This window comes from Aquarana catesbeiana, linkage group LG08 (genome assembly GCF_042186555.1).
Source record: "Aquarana catesbeiana isolate 2022-GZ linkage group LG08, ASM4218655v1, whole genome shotgun sequence".
NCBI lineage: Eukaryota > Metazoa > Chordata > Amphibia > Anura > Ranidae > Aquarana > Aquarana catesbeiana.
Window position 1 is genome coordinate 56986729 of NC_133331.1, and position 14920 is coordinate 57001648.

The 14920-nt window shown below is 46.8% G+C and overlaps 1 protein-coding gene across 3 annotated transcripts in view; it reads right to left on the reverse strand.

Moving 5' to 3' along the window:
• The window catches only part of ACSL5 (acyl-CoA synthetase long chain family member 5), an 85311-nt gene extending 74183 nt beyond the window's left edge, over positions 1–11128 (reverse strand). For 2 of the 3 annotated variants that reach the window (XM_073595888.1, XM_073595886.1), the window contains exon 1: positions 10985–11128. The gene's annotated coding sequence lies outside the window, so the exon portion shown is untranslated. Of the gene's footprint in view, positions 1–10944 lie in introns of all 3 variants that reach the window. The other variant, XM_073595887.1, reaches the window with a different exon arrangement.
• Positions 11129–14920: the final 3792 nt, after the last annotated feature.

Here is a 14920-nt window from a genome sequence, read left to right on the forward strand (position 1 = left end):
GCTGCGTCTTGAAGTCGCACAGATATGAATGGTACTCATTGGAAATCATGAGGCGCGACTTATCATGTGACTTTGCAGTCCCAAGTCGCAGGACAAGTCGCACAAGTGTGGAAGGGGCCTAAGACTCAATCTTCAAGCGTGCCCCTTTTTTTATTTATTTATTTTTTTTTTTTTTGCACTGATCCAAATCCTTTGGGTGAGGGAGGATTATGGTGTGGGGTTGTTTTTCAGGGCTTGGCCCCTTAGTTCCAGTGAAGGGAACTCTTAAGGCATCAGCATACCAAGACATTTTGGACAATTTCATGGTCCCCACTTTGTGGGAACAGTTTGGGGATGACCCCATCCTGTTCCAACATGACTGCGCACCAGTGCACAAAGCAAGGTCCATAAAGACATCAATGAGCGAGTTTGGGGATGAAGGAACTTGACTGGCCTGCACAGAGTCCTGACCTCAACCCGATAGAACACCTTTTGGGATTAATTAGAACAGAGACTGCGAGCCAGGCCTTCTCGTCTAACATCAGTGCCTGACCTCACAAATGCACTTCTGGAAGAATGGTCAAACATTCCCATAGACACACTCCTAAACCTTGTGGACAGCCTTCCCAGAATAGTTGAAGCTGTTATAGCTGCAAAGGATGGGCCAACTCAATATTGAACCCTACGGACTAAGGGCTCTTTTACATGGGGCGGATCAGTGATGAACATCCGCTTGCTCAGCGGGGATCGCTCCGCCGATCCCCGCTGAGCAGGAAGATGACAGGTCCGTCGCTGCACACTGTGCAGCGACGGACCTGTCAGAGCGCCGCTCTCCCCTATGGGGGATCGGATGATGACGGACCGTAGAGTCCGTCGTCACCCGATCCGATCCGAAAACGGATGGAAAAGTAGGTTTTTCCTCCGTTACACTTTTTCGGATCGGAGCGGGCCGGATGTCAGCGGACATGTCACTGCTGACATCCAACGCTCCATAGACCTCCATTGAGTGTCCGTTCAGGTCCGCCCAAAAAACTGACAGGCGGACCTGAACGGACAGTCCGTGTGAAAGAGGCCTAAGACTTGGATGACATTAAAGTTCACGTTGTGTGTAAAGGCAGGCGTCCAATACTTTTGGTCATATAGTGTATAACCATTAGAGGAAGTTTTTACAATTGTGTATGTTAAACACAATAAAATGATGTAAATTATATGACTTTCAGGTAAATGTAGCAATCATAACTCAAAATGCATTCACCCCATCAATGGTCTATAATTTTCCTACCAGTAGAGCTCATTGAGCAAGTGTTTGCAGATTTTGCTGTGAGAGATATCAGAAGGTGATGAAAGGTTTGTGTGTGAAAGGGCAGGAGTACGATCGATCCATGAGGTTAAGAAAAGGAGTGAAGGCTGATCTTTCTGTAGATGTCATCACAAAAGGAGGGTAAAGGGTTATCGCTTATCAGTTTAAATCCTGACCAAATCAGATATCTCCAGAATTACCTTGGCAATCTTGGAAAGATTTGCTTGTTGTAACCACATCTCAAATTACTTAAGGTGGACTAAACTAGTCTACAAGTCTACATGAACGTATTCCTGACATGTCACAAAATACAGCAACAGTGATTTTTTTTTTTTTTTTTTTTTAAAGCTCCACCTTTTATCATTAAAAATTTATCCCTTGAGCTCCCGTTGTCAGATGTCATCAATCTGCTGCAGCCAAGAGAAAGCATTTTCTCAATCTCCATTCACAATTGCACGACTTCAAAGTTGCACCGACTTTGAAGTGGAACTTTGACGCGACTTTGGATGGGTGCAACTTGGATATGACTTTGGCTTTGACCAGTGATAATGGACAACTGTTGCATACAAGTTGCATTGTACAGTATAACATCCAGGTGTGACTTTCATGCAACTTTTGAGGGTTAACATTGAAGTCTATGGCCCTCCAAGTTGCATGAAAGTCAGGCCAAAGTAATGCATGATCTACTTTGAAGTTGCTGCAACTTTAATTCGCACATATATGAATGATTATGATTGGAAAACATGGGAAACGACTTGTCATGTGACTTTGGGTGTCCAAAGTTGCATGACAAGTTGCACAAGTGTGAATGGAGCTTTAATGCCGCGTACACACGAGCAGACTTTACGGCAGACTTTGCCCGGCGGACTTTTCGACGTACTTTACGACGGACTTTCTGAATGAACGGACTTGCCTACACACAATCCACCAAAGTCAGTCGAATTCGTACGTGATGACCTACGACCGGACTAAAACAAGGAAGTTCATAGCCAGTAGCCAATAGCTGCCCTAGCGTGGCTTTATGTCTGTCGAACTAGCATACAGACGGCGGACTTTTCGACCGGACTCGATTTCAACGGATTAATTTAAAACATGTTTCAAATCTAAGTCCGTCCAACTTTTGAGAAAACAAAGTCCGCTGGAGCCCACACGCGATCGAATTGTTCGACCAAATCCCGTCCGCCGGGCAAAGTCTGCCGTAAAGTCCGCTCGTGTGTACGCGGCATAAGGCCTAAAGTACACAAGACATTTTTTTTCTCCCCTGGACACCTATGCTCCAGGAAAGAAACAGCATTATAAACGCACCTAAAGTTCATTCATTCCACTGGCCAGATTATTAAAGTGGTTGTAAAACCTAAACATTTTTTTACCTAAATGCATTCCTCGCGTTAAGGTAAAAATTGTTTAAGTATCAGCACCTCCCCCCCCCCCCCCCCTTTGTTTTTCCTGAGACTTCATTCAATCCAGCGCTGTGCACGTCTGCAGCTCTTCTCTCCCCTTACTTCCGGGTCTCGCTGGCTTTGCTGGGGCACCAGGGGGGCCATTGGTTCCCAGTGCTGTCAATCAAAGCCAGTGACAAGGGTGCGCGAGACGGGGCCGAGTCCTGATGTCTGTGTATGTCAATGGGAAGCAGCAGTGGGACTCGGGTGCGAGAACACACGAGTGACCCCATGGGAAGCGGCTTCCTATGGGGGCACTGGACGAGAGAGGAGGGCCAGGAGCGCCGGCGAGGGACCCAACAAAAGGAGGTTCGTGGCCGCTCTGTGCCATTGCACAGAGCAGGTTAGTATATAGAGAGAGTTGTTATTTAAAAAAAAAAAAAATTCAAGTGATACTAAAGTCTCATATTTTTTATTTAAAAATAACAAACATGTTATACTTACCTGCTTTGTGCAGTGCAGATCCCCTTGTATGCTCCCCTACTCATTGGCTGAGACAGCAGTGCATCGCCGTGCCATTGGCTCCTGCTGCTGTCAGTCAAAGTTAGTGAGCCAATGAGGAGAGAAAGGGGGCGGAGCCACGGCTTCCGTGTCTGAATGGACACAGGGAAATGCGGCTCGGTTTGGGTGCCCCGATAGAATGCTGCTTGCTGTGGTGGCACTCAACAGGAGGAAGGGGCCAGAAGCACAGAAGAGGGACTCGAGAAGAGGAAGATCTGGGTTGCTCTGTGCAAAACCACTACACAGAGCAGGTAAAGATAACATGTTTGTTACTTTTAACAAAAAAACAAAAACAAAAAATTAGACTTTAGTATCACTTTAAGCTTTGACAAAAAAAAAATGGAAGTGGATTGGTTTCTATGCAGAGATGCATCAGATTTTGCACGCTCCAGTTTTAATGAATCAACTCCTGTCATACAGACAGCCATTGGCCCCTCTGCTCAGGTACAAGATGTCCAGCACAGTCAGCATTTCTGAGAAGCTGAGATGAGGTCACCAGAGGTTTTATTGTATACGGTATGGATGACCTTGACCATATGGAAGTCTAGACTAACATAGGTCAGGAGCCAGATTATGCTGAGTGTACATATCAACCTTGGATCCCGAACAAAGGTAACTTTTATGGCCTGGACATTGATAATATCACACGGATAGTAATTATCTGTATGCCGAATTCTCAGTACTCGCTAGATGTTTCATCTGTTTGGTTATAGAATAGAAAATCATTTGGGTTGTATTGCACGCAGAATGTCCCATACATTTTTTTTTCAGTGCCAGGATCTTGTTGGTTTTAGGCATCCTGCAGAGAGAATCCATCTGAATAACCAAGCAGGGTTTCTCAACTAGGGTACCATGAAACCAGTGTCAAGACAAGGTCATCTAGAGCCTGGGGTGAACATGTCAAATTGCACCCCCCCCCCCGAGATGTATGAGCATTATTGGCAAAAATCCCCCCCCCCCAAAAAAAAAAACTAGCACTAATCTGCATGCCTACCCCAAGCATGAATTCCCCCTCCTCCACCCCCTACTAAAATCCCCTGCACAGTACTAAAAATTCCCCTCCCAACACAAATACCCCCAGTTATCCCTGTTAGCACAAATCCCCCCCACCAAAAAAAAATCCCCTCCTAGCACAAATCCCCTTCCCCTACCATATTACCTTTTCTAGCACAAACCCCCCCGAATTCCCCCTCCAAGCACGAATCTTCTTCCCCCATCTCCCCCTCCCAAGAAGAATCGACTCAAATCACTACACCTAGCACACCTCCCCCGAATTTCCCCTCCTAGAACAATTCTTATCCCCTGCCACCCCCCAACCCAAATACCCTCCCCCCAACCTGCTTGTGCTGCGCCCCCCCCCCCCCCCAGCTCACATGATACCACAGTGCCCAGGGCAGCCGCCCCTTCCCGGCCCTGAATGAAACTCTAGGGTTCCTCCAGGGATTGCTAGGGGTTCCTTGAGCAATGAGCAATTTCAGCCTCTCAGATAAGTTCTCACTGACACCATTGATCTTTTTAGCTATCTATAAGGGGGTATATCTTCCCAGTGACCACAGGTATAAGGCAGGGGCGGACTGACCATTCAGGCACTCGGGCACTGCCCGAGGGCCCCATGCCACTGAGGGGCCCCATCAGGGTTGCCAGCCTCAATAAAACCAGGGACAGTATGTAAAAATTTGTGTTTTTTTAAAAATCCCATGATTATAGCTGCCCCGCATCTCCAGTACCTTTTCAGTGTGTGAATGTGTATTCTGTGTGTGTATATTGTGTGTCTGTGTGTGTATACTGTATGTGTGTGTGTGTATACTGTGTGGCCCCATAATCTATTGCCTGGGGGCCCCATAATCTCCTATTGCCTGGGGGCCCCATAATCTTCTCCTCTTGCCCGGGGGCCCCATAATCTCCTATTGCCCGGGGGCCCCATAATCTCCTATTGCCCGGGGGCCCCATGAGTTGTCAGTCCGCCCTTGGTATAAGGAGTGTTCTTCCCACTTACCATCACACTAATGAGTTGTAGATATAGTCAGTTTTTAGCAGGGGTTCCCTAAGACCGGAAAGTTATTTCCAGGGTTCCTCTATGTTAAAATGGTATCCTTGATAAGGGGGGCACCACAAAAAAAAAAATAAAAGGAGTAAAGGGACCCTCCAAATTCTATAGCAGATCATTCAGGTCTGGTAGGAATTTTAAGGGAGAGCCCCACACAAAAAAACAAGAGTGAGGTCCCTGCCAAAATCCATTCCAGACCTTAAAGCCCCATACACACGGGCCGAATGCTGGGCGGCATTAGCCGGTTCAATAGAGACCGGCTGAAATTCGGGCCCTGTGCACTGTATTCGGTCCGACAGAAGCCGGCCGTTTGGGGCAGAAGCCGTCCTCCTGTCAGAACACAATAGAACAGCAGGGGAGATCGCTGTACTAATATCAGATTACTAGTACAGCGGCTCTGAACTGAGCTAGCAGTGTTTACTAGGCTTTATTCAAGTATAGAGTCTGGCTGGCCAGGAACAGGGGAGGGGGGGGGGGGGTCATAAATCCCTGGCAAAGCACCTTGTCCCCATATTGTTGAAGACAAAGGGCCTCTTCCCCACAACCCTAGCTCAGTGGTTGTGGGGGGTCTGCAGGCACGGGGCTTATAAGGGGGCTCCTGATACTGCCTCCCTCCATGTAAATGGGTAAGGGCTACTCAGTATTTCTGCTCCTTCATAAAAAAAAAATGTAGCCTGTGACACCATGCTTTTTGACAAATCCTTTACTAAAAAGGTAAAACCCCCCAAAAAGTCCCACAATGTGCACCCATCATCAGTCATGTCATGCAGATCCATGTCAGTCACAATGAGCCTGCCAAAAGAAAAAAACCCTGCCAACTGAATGACATCTCCCAATATCCCAGATGATGGCCATGACCATATCTGGTCAATTTCATGGCCCCATTGTTTGATCAGTGGTGTCAGCGTTATCTCTGCTCCTTTGTTTATATAGCTGTGGATTCCCATCCAGTGAATGAATGAGGCCAGGTGAAGTCACTGTTTGCCTCGCCACTTCCTTAGCAACCATTGACAGGGAGGAAGCTGTCATATAGTAGCAAAACAAATACTATAATTATACATGGCATTCAGCTCTCGCGGAACAAGCAAAAAGCCTGGAAGTCAGACCGCACCTTGAGCTCATCCCTACATATAACCTTCCTTTGGACCAGTGCACAAAGCAAGGTCCATAAAGACATGGATGAGCGAGTTTAGAGTGGAGGAACTTGACTGGCCTGCACAGAATCCTGACCTTAAAGTGGTGTTCCACCCTAAAAAAAAAAAAAATGCATGAATGTGCCTAAAAAAAAATAAATAAAAAAGAACATTTGAAAAAAAAATTTTTTTTAACTTACCTCTAAATGCTTGTTGCTAGGGGGTCCCTCGTAGTCTGCCTCTTTCAGTGCCTGGGCTGGTGACATCACTTCCCCTCGGCACAGGAAGGGCTCAGCTCTGCTCCCTCCCTCTTGTCAATCATCTGGGACCCATTACAGGTCCCAGGTGACTGAGCAGCCAATCACGGCGCGCGGCACCGCTCGCGCATGCGCAGTGGGTGCCCGGCTGTGAAGCCACAGCCCGGTGCCCACAGTTGCAATGCCAGTGCCGCCGAACGGAGGGGGAGACGAGCGGGGCTTTGATCCCCCGCATCGCTGGACCCTGGGACAGGTAAGTGGCCAATTAAAAGTCAGCAGCTGCAGTATTTGTAGCTGCTGACTTTTAATTTTAATTTTTTTTTTTAAATGGGAACTCCTCTTTAACCATATAGTTGGGATGAATTAGACAGGAGACTGCGAGCCAAGTCTTCTCATCCAACATCAGTACCTGACCTCAAAAATGCTCTTCTGGAAGAATGGTCAAACATTCCCATAGACACACTCCTAAACCTTGTGGACAACCTTCCCAGAAGAGTTGAAGCTGTTATAGCTGCACAGGGTGGGCCAACTCAATATTGAACTCTACGGACTAAGACTGGGGTGCCATTAAAGTTCATGTGCGTGTAAAGGCAAGTGCATACCTCCCAACCTTTTGAGATGGGAATGAGGGACACCTACTAACAAATGTATGTACGCATAGGACACGCCCCCTGCCACACCCCCTTAAAGGAGAATTAACCAAAAAAAAAGTTTAATTAAATCCACAAGGACTTTTTTTTACCACTACTATTCCTTTATATTGGCTTTTAAAATGTACAAATGCAGCAATTTAGAAATTGGATAAAAGGTTTAGCACTGGGAAACACTTTTTGAAACATAAAGTGCATTTTATATACATCTATATAGATCAGATCAAAATGAGGGACAAATGAGGTGGAATGAGGAACTCAAAATCAGGGACAGTCCCTCGAAATCAGGGACAGTTGGGAGCTATGCAAGCGTCCCAATACTTTTTCCAATATATATATTTATATTTAGGAATAGTGTCCCCTTATTGGTATTAGTGGGAGGAATAATTTCCATTATTGGTGTCAGTGGGAAGAATAATACCCCGTCATTGGTGTCATTGGCAGTGGCGGCCTGTCCATAAGGGGCGCAGGCGCCTCCCCCCCTAATCCATGTGGCAACGTAGATATTTGCCAGCACACCAAGGATCGGCACAAAGTGGCGTCCAAACGGGTAGTTTATTGCATGATCACAACACAAGAAAGCTGCAACGTTTCAGAGTCACGCAGGACCCCTTCGTCAGGCATGTGAACCACATGTCTCCCTGAGGGCAGGGACTGATGTGAATGTATAATATATATGTGTAAAGCACTGTGTACATTGATGGCGCTATATAGGAACCTGTAATAAATAAAAAAAGTGATTTAACTTTCACCTACAGCTCTCCTCCCCATCCCCACCCTGTGATTGGACAGTGAAAGGAGAAGCAGAAGACTGATGAGCTCCCCTTCTGTTAGCATGATTCTTGCATTGCAGTGCACCTGATTGGCTCCTTTTAATGCTCCCCTGTCTGAACTCTGTTGTGCAGAGGAATCCAGGAGGCTAATTTAGCTACTTTACAATGTTTGCATAAAAAAAAAGTTATCTTGCTAAATACAGATCTGCAGGAATTTGTGTTTCTTATACAGTATCTGACTGGGGTTCTCCTTTAACACCACCCGTTGAAAAAAAAAAAAAAACCTTGAATGCTTTAAACTACAGTTTAATTTTCTTATATTTTACCTTCCCTAACCCCCCCCCCCTCATTAACACACTAATTAACATTTTAAATAAAACCTTTCCATTTTCTTTTTATGCTTTATTTTGGACCCAGTGATGTCATTCCTGGGTCTCTCTGCTTCTCTATGCAGTGCAGGCAGATCATGACTGGTGGAGGGGTTTCCTGGAAAAAAGCAATCAAATTATTGAAAGGGTGGGCCACGCTGGGGAGGAAAGTGCTAGATGATGCTGGACATCCTCCAGCCAGGAAATGAGGTGAGCTCTGTCTGCCTTGCTGCAGCTTCTAATGCTCATTGTGAGAAGATTAAGCCATTTCAGTACAGGGGAGGAGAGGAGCCAGTACAACTGTGCAAGACTGAGGCTAGGTTCACGCTGGTGTGTGGGAAAACACTGCATGTGATGTGCACAAGAATTGCACCACACCGTACATTTTGTATGGCTGAAATCGCATTGCATCTGCACCAAGATGGTGCAGGACCCCTTTTTTTCTCCCGCACCAATGTGATGCGATTCTGGCAGTCGCACTGCGTTTTGCCATCTGTTTCAGGGTGTTGTTAAGATTACATTGCCACCCACAGCAGATCGCATGGACGCCGCGCGGTTGCTTAGAGTGTGGGGAATTGTGCGTTTCCCGCATCACATTAGTGTGAACTGTGACTGACGGGGAAGTGAAACTAGAGACAAAGGTGCCCTCATTTTGGATAGGGTGGAGAAAGTTCATCTTTGTCCACATTGAGGAGATGTGACTTTCAATTCTCCCCCCACTCACATAAAACTGGCTGAAATCCCATATAGGGGGTCTATTAATAAAATATGCTGGATGACTGTCACAAGCATTTACCCAGCTGTCACAAATATTGACCTAATTCTCCTATGATCACCAGCTCCATCTAGAGGCCATCATGTGGTATTTTCCTGATTAGGGTAATTAAAAAAAAATACCACATTATGGCCTCTAGATGGAGCTGGCGATTACAGGAAATCAACATTTTAAGCAAAATACGGTCAAAAATTCATAATGGCTGGGCAAATGTCTGTGACATTAGGCCCACGTTTTTTTTATAGAGTTCATTTAGCATTTAACGTGTATCTAAACCCAAGGGCAACATTATGCAATATATTCCAGATTATCAATTCTTAGATGTGGTGTCTGCATTTGTTTTCAGGCTACATTTTCATCAAGTATAGAAAAATACCTGTTGATCCTACCAGAAACATTTTCTCCTTATGCACTAAACTGAGATCCTAAACAATCCTATAGACCAGTAATGGCAAACCTTGGCACCCCAGATGTTTTGGAACTTCATTTCCTATGATACTCAACTACACTGCAGAGTGCATGAGCATCATGGGAAATGTAGTTCCAAAACATCTGGGGTGTCAAGGTTCAACATCACTGCTATAGACCTTCCCAGCTAATTTTTATTGACTACAGATTGCCTCCACCCTATGTAATGAAAATGTGGAAAGGGGGAGGTGTTTGTGGTCCAAATCAGGAGAGCAGCCTAGGGCAACAACCCTTCTCATCCATTATTATACATTTATATAGCTCTGACATATACTGCGGTGCTGTACAGTACCGCAGTATATGTCAGAACTGTATAAATGTATAATAATAATAGTGTGTGACTGTGGTGGGACATTAGAGTGTAAGCTCCTCTGTTGCAGAGACCGATGTGAATGGCTCAGTGTTCTCTGTACAACACCACAGTATATGTCAGAGCTATATAAATGTATAATAATATTAGTGTGTGACTGTTATGGATACATTATTATTATACAGGATTTATATAGCGCCAACAGTTTGCGCAGCGCTTTACAACATGAGGGCAGACAGTACAGTTACAATACAATTCAATACAGAAGGAATCAGAGGGCCCTGCCCCTTAGAGCTTACAATCTAAAATTAGAGTGTAAGCTCTTCCTCTGCAGAGACTGATGCGAATGGCTCATTGTTCTCTGTACAGCACGGTGGAATATGTCAGAGCTATATAAATGTATAATAATAATAGCATGTGACTGTGGTGGGATATTAAAGTGTAAAGTGTAAGCTTCTCTAGTGCAGAAACTGATGTGACTGGTGCAGTATTCCTTATACAACATTACAGAATATGTCAGAGCTATATAAATGTATAATAATAGTGTGTGACTGTACGGAGACATTAGCGTGTAAGCTCCTCTGGTGCAGAGACTGATGTGACTGGTTCGGTGTTCTCTGTACAGCACTGTGGTATATGTCAGAGCTATATCAATGTATAATAATAATAATAGCGTGTAACTGTGGAGGGAAATTAGAGTGTAAGCTCCTCTGGTGCAGAGACTGATGTGACTAGTTCGGTGTTCTCTGTACAGCACTGTGGTATATGTCAGAGCTATATCAATGTATAATAATAATAATAGCGTGTAACTGTGGAGGGAAATTAGAGTGTAAGCTCCTCTGGTGCAGAGACTGATGTGACTGGCTCAGTGTTCTTTGTACAGCACTCCAGAATATGTTAGAAAGATATAGAAAAAGATATAGAAGATATGGAACAGCACAAACCTAAATAGTATTGGCTCTAAGGTTGCGCGGGGCCACTAACCTCTCTGTCTTGTATCTAGTTGTCACCTGTCATCCAGGAACCTGAGGACCAGGTTATATCCTCCACAAGTCCAGATGAGAGACTGTACTACAACCATCCCAGGGACGCTTGTAATAAAGGCCTGGCATTGCACTTAGAGCCTAATCTTTGAACCTTGGCTGCAATAGGTACAAAGGTAGGAATCCTTATGTCTGAGCGCTGGTGACAAGCTCTACATGACAGGAGAGTCACAGCTGAGACCAAGAGCCTTGCACAATCCTTAATTGGCTTAACCACTTCAGCCCCGGAAGGATTTACCCCCTTCCTGACCAGGCCCTTTTTTGCGATTCGGCGCTGCGTCACTTTAACTGACAATTGCGCGGTTGTGCGACGCTGTACCCAAACAAAATTGACGTCCTTTTTTTTCCCCACAAATAGAGCCTTCTTTTGGTGGTATTTGATCACCTCCGCGGTTTTTAGTTTTTGCCCTATAAACAAAAAAAGAGCGTCAATTTTTAAAAAAAAAGCAATATTTTTTACTTTTTGCTATAAAAAATATCCCCAAAAAATATATAAAAATGTCTTTCTCAGTTTAGGCCGATATGTATTCTTCTACATAATTTTGGCAAAAAAAAAAAAAAAATGCATTAAGTGTATATTGATTGGTTTGCGCAAAACCTATCCAAAATAGGGGATAGATTTATGGCATTTTCATTAATCATTTTTTTTTTATTAGTAATGGCGGCGATCTGTGATTTTTATTGTGACTGCAACATTGTGACGGACAGATCGGACACTTTTGACACTATTTTGGGACCATTGGCATTTTTACAGCGATCAGTGCTATAAAAATGTACTGATTACTGTGTAAATGTCACTGGCAGGGAAGGGGTTAAAATCAGCTTGTTCTAACTGTAGGGGGGATGGGCTCACTAGAACATGACAGAAATCACTGCTCCCGATCACTGGGAGCAGTAGATCCCTGTCATGTTGCTAGACAGAACAGGAAAATGCCTTGTTTACATAGGCATCTCCTCGTTCTGCCTCTCCGTGCCACCGAGCCCGCGGGCACGCTCCCGTGGCAAGCGGGAGGCACGCACGCCGCCAGCGACGTGCATGTGCCCGCTGGCCGCAGATGATGCAGCGACGTACGGGTAGGTTGTTTTGCGCACCTGTGCCACTTTGCCGACATCACCTGTCTGCTCCCACCCTGTCCTCCCCTCCACCTGGCTGCTCCCACCCTGTCCTCCCATCCACCTGTCTGCTCCCACCCTGTCCTCCCCTCCACCTGGCTGCTCCCACCCTGTCCTCCCATCCACCTGGCTGCTCCCACCCTGTCCTCCCATCCACCTGGCTGCTCCCACCCTGTCCTCCCATCCACCTGGCTGCTCCCATCCTGTCCTCCCTTCCACCTGGCTGCTCCCACCCTGTCCTCCCCTCCACCTGGCTGCTCCCACCCTGTCCTCCCCTCCACCTGGCTGCTCCCACCCTGTCCTCCCCTCCACCTGGCTGCTCCCACCCTGTCCTCCCCTCCACCTGGCTGCTCCCACCCTGTCCTCCCCTCCACCTGGCTGCTCCCACCCTGTCCTCCCCTCCACCTGGCTGCTCCCACTCTGTCCTCCCCTCCACCTGGCTGCTCCCACCCTGTCCTCCCCTCCACCTGGCTGCTCCCACCCTGTCCTCCCCTCCACCTGGCTGCTCCCACCCTGTCCTCCCCTCCACCTGGCTGCTCCCACCCTGTCCTCCCCTCCACCTGGCTGCTCCCACCCTGTCCTCCCTTCCACCTGGCTGCTCCCACCCTGTCCTCCCCTCCACCTGGCTGCTCCCACCCTGTCCTCCCCTCCACCTGGCTGCTCCCACCCTGTCCTCCCCTCCACCTGGCTGCTCTCACCCTGTCCTCCCCTCCACCTGGCTGCTCCCATCCTGTCCTCCCTTCCACCTGGCTGCTCCCACCCTGTCCTCCCCTCCACCTGGCTGCTCCCACCCTGTCCTCCCCTCCACCTGGCTGCTCTCACCCTGTCCTCCCCTCCACCTGGCTGCTCTCACCCTGTCCTCCCCTCCACCTGGCTGCTCCCACCCTGTCCTCCCCTCCACCTGGCTGCTCCCACCCAGTCCTCCCCTCCACCTGGCTGTTCCCACCCTGTCCTCCCCTCCACCTGGCTGCAACCACCAATACTTTTTCAAGACACTGTGTATTCGTGTGTATGTGTGTGTATATCATTGCATTTTATAGTTGCCCCCCTACTTTTGTCCCTGTCCCCCCATGCGCCCCCCCTAACTGTAAAAGCTAGAGATGCCACTATCTCTCACCCCCCCCCCCCCTGCATCACCGCATTTCTGCATCTAAAACAAGACTGCCATTACTGTGCAGGCACAGGCAGCAGAGAGATGACATCATCTCTCACTGCCCGCCCTCACTCTGGAACAACAGGGACACTATCACTGGCCACTGGCAAGTGACAAGTTGCATCTGGTGACAGGCGATGTGGCAGGTGACACACTCAGGGCTCCCACTGATTCTGCATTATGGTGAGTTGAACTATTTCATTTTAGATTACAATGTAACAGGACTTTTTTTCAGCGGGAACGCGGGGGAACGCAGTTCCAGCACCTCCAGCACTGAATGTATGTAATAGCATGGGGTGTCTGGTGTGCTGGAGGGTCTACTGATATTGGCTGCTGGGGGATCTATTGTCACTGGTGGGGATCTGATTTTGTGTGAGGGTCTATTGTTGCTGATGGGGAGTCTATTGTTGCTGGGGGGTCTTATGTTGCTGGAAGGGATCTACTGTTGTGGGAGAGGTCTATTTTTACTGGCCGCTGGAGGATCTATTGACGCTGGCTGCTGGCAGATCTGTCGTTGCTGCTGGGGGTCCTAATGTTGCTTGGGTGGATATTTTGTTACTGGGTGTGATATTTTATTGTTGTTGGGGTGGAGTCCATTGTTGCTGGGGGAGTCTATTGTGTGGGGATCTATTGCTGGGATTTTATTGTTGCTGGCTGCAGGGGATCTATTTTACTGCTTTTCTTTTTATCATTAACATGTTCCATACAAATGATTTAGCACCACAAAATGATACTTGGTTCTGTATTCTCTAAAAGGGGCAGTACTGGTAGGTGGGTAGGGGGTGGAATCAAGGGACGGTGGTCAGAGGTGGGTAGGGGCAGAGACAAGGGGTGACTCAGACGGGGGGAGTTCCTGCATCTATTCTCCAAGAAAAAAACCCTGCAATGTAATAATAGAAATAATGCACTTCAATCATCCTGACACCATATTAACCATAGTGCTGTGATTATTGAAGTGCCAACACCAGCCATTACCCAGACAAATTGCCCACAAAAATTTTGGCAGTGCCCCTGCCGAGACAAGACTCTGGATGGGGTATCATTTTTGAAGCGAAGCCGAAGCAAAGCAAAGCAAAGTGTAAACAGGACTGTAAGCTAACCCTTTTTTTTTTTTTGTCACAGGGGCTTTGACTAGCGTTCAGAGAGCTTTAACCACTTGCCTACCAGGCACTTACATCCCCTTCCTGCCCAGGCCATTTTTCAGCTTTCAGCGCTGTCGCACTTTGAATGACAATTGCGCGGTCATGCTACACTGTACCCAAATGACATTTTTATAATTTTCTTCACACAAATAGAGCTTTCTTTTGGTGGTATTTAATCACTGCTGGTTTTTTTTTTTTTTTTTTTTACAAAAAGAAAAAAAAGGACCAAAAATTTTGAAAAAATTTTTTTTTTTACTTAGTTTCTGTCAGTAAATTTTGTAAATAAGTAATTTTTCTCCTTCACTGATGTGCGTTGATGAGGCGGCACTGATAGGCTGAACTGGTGGGCATTAATGAGATGGTACTTATGGGCACTGATGAGGCGGCACTGATGAGGAGGTACTAATATGCCGCACTTATGGGCACTGGTAGGTGGCACTGATAGGCGGCACTGATGGGCACTAATAGG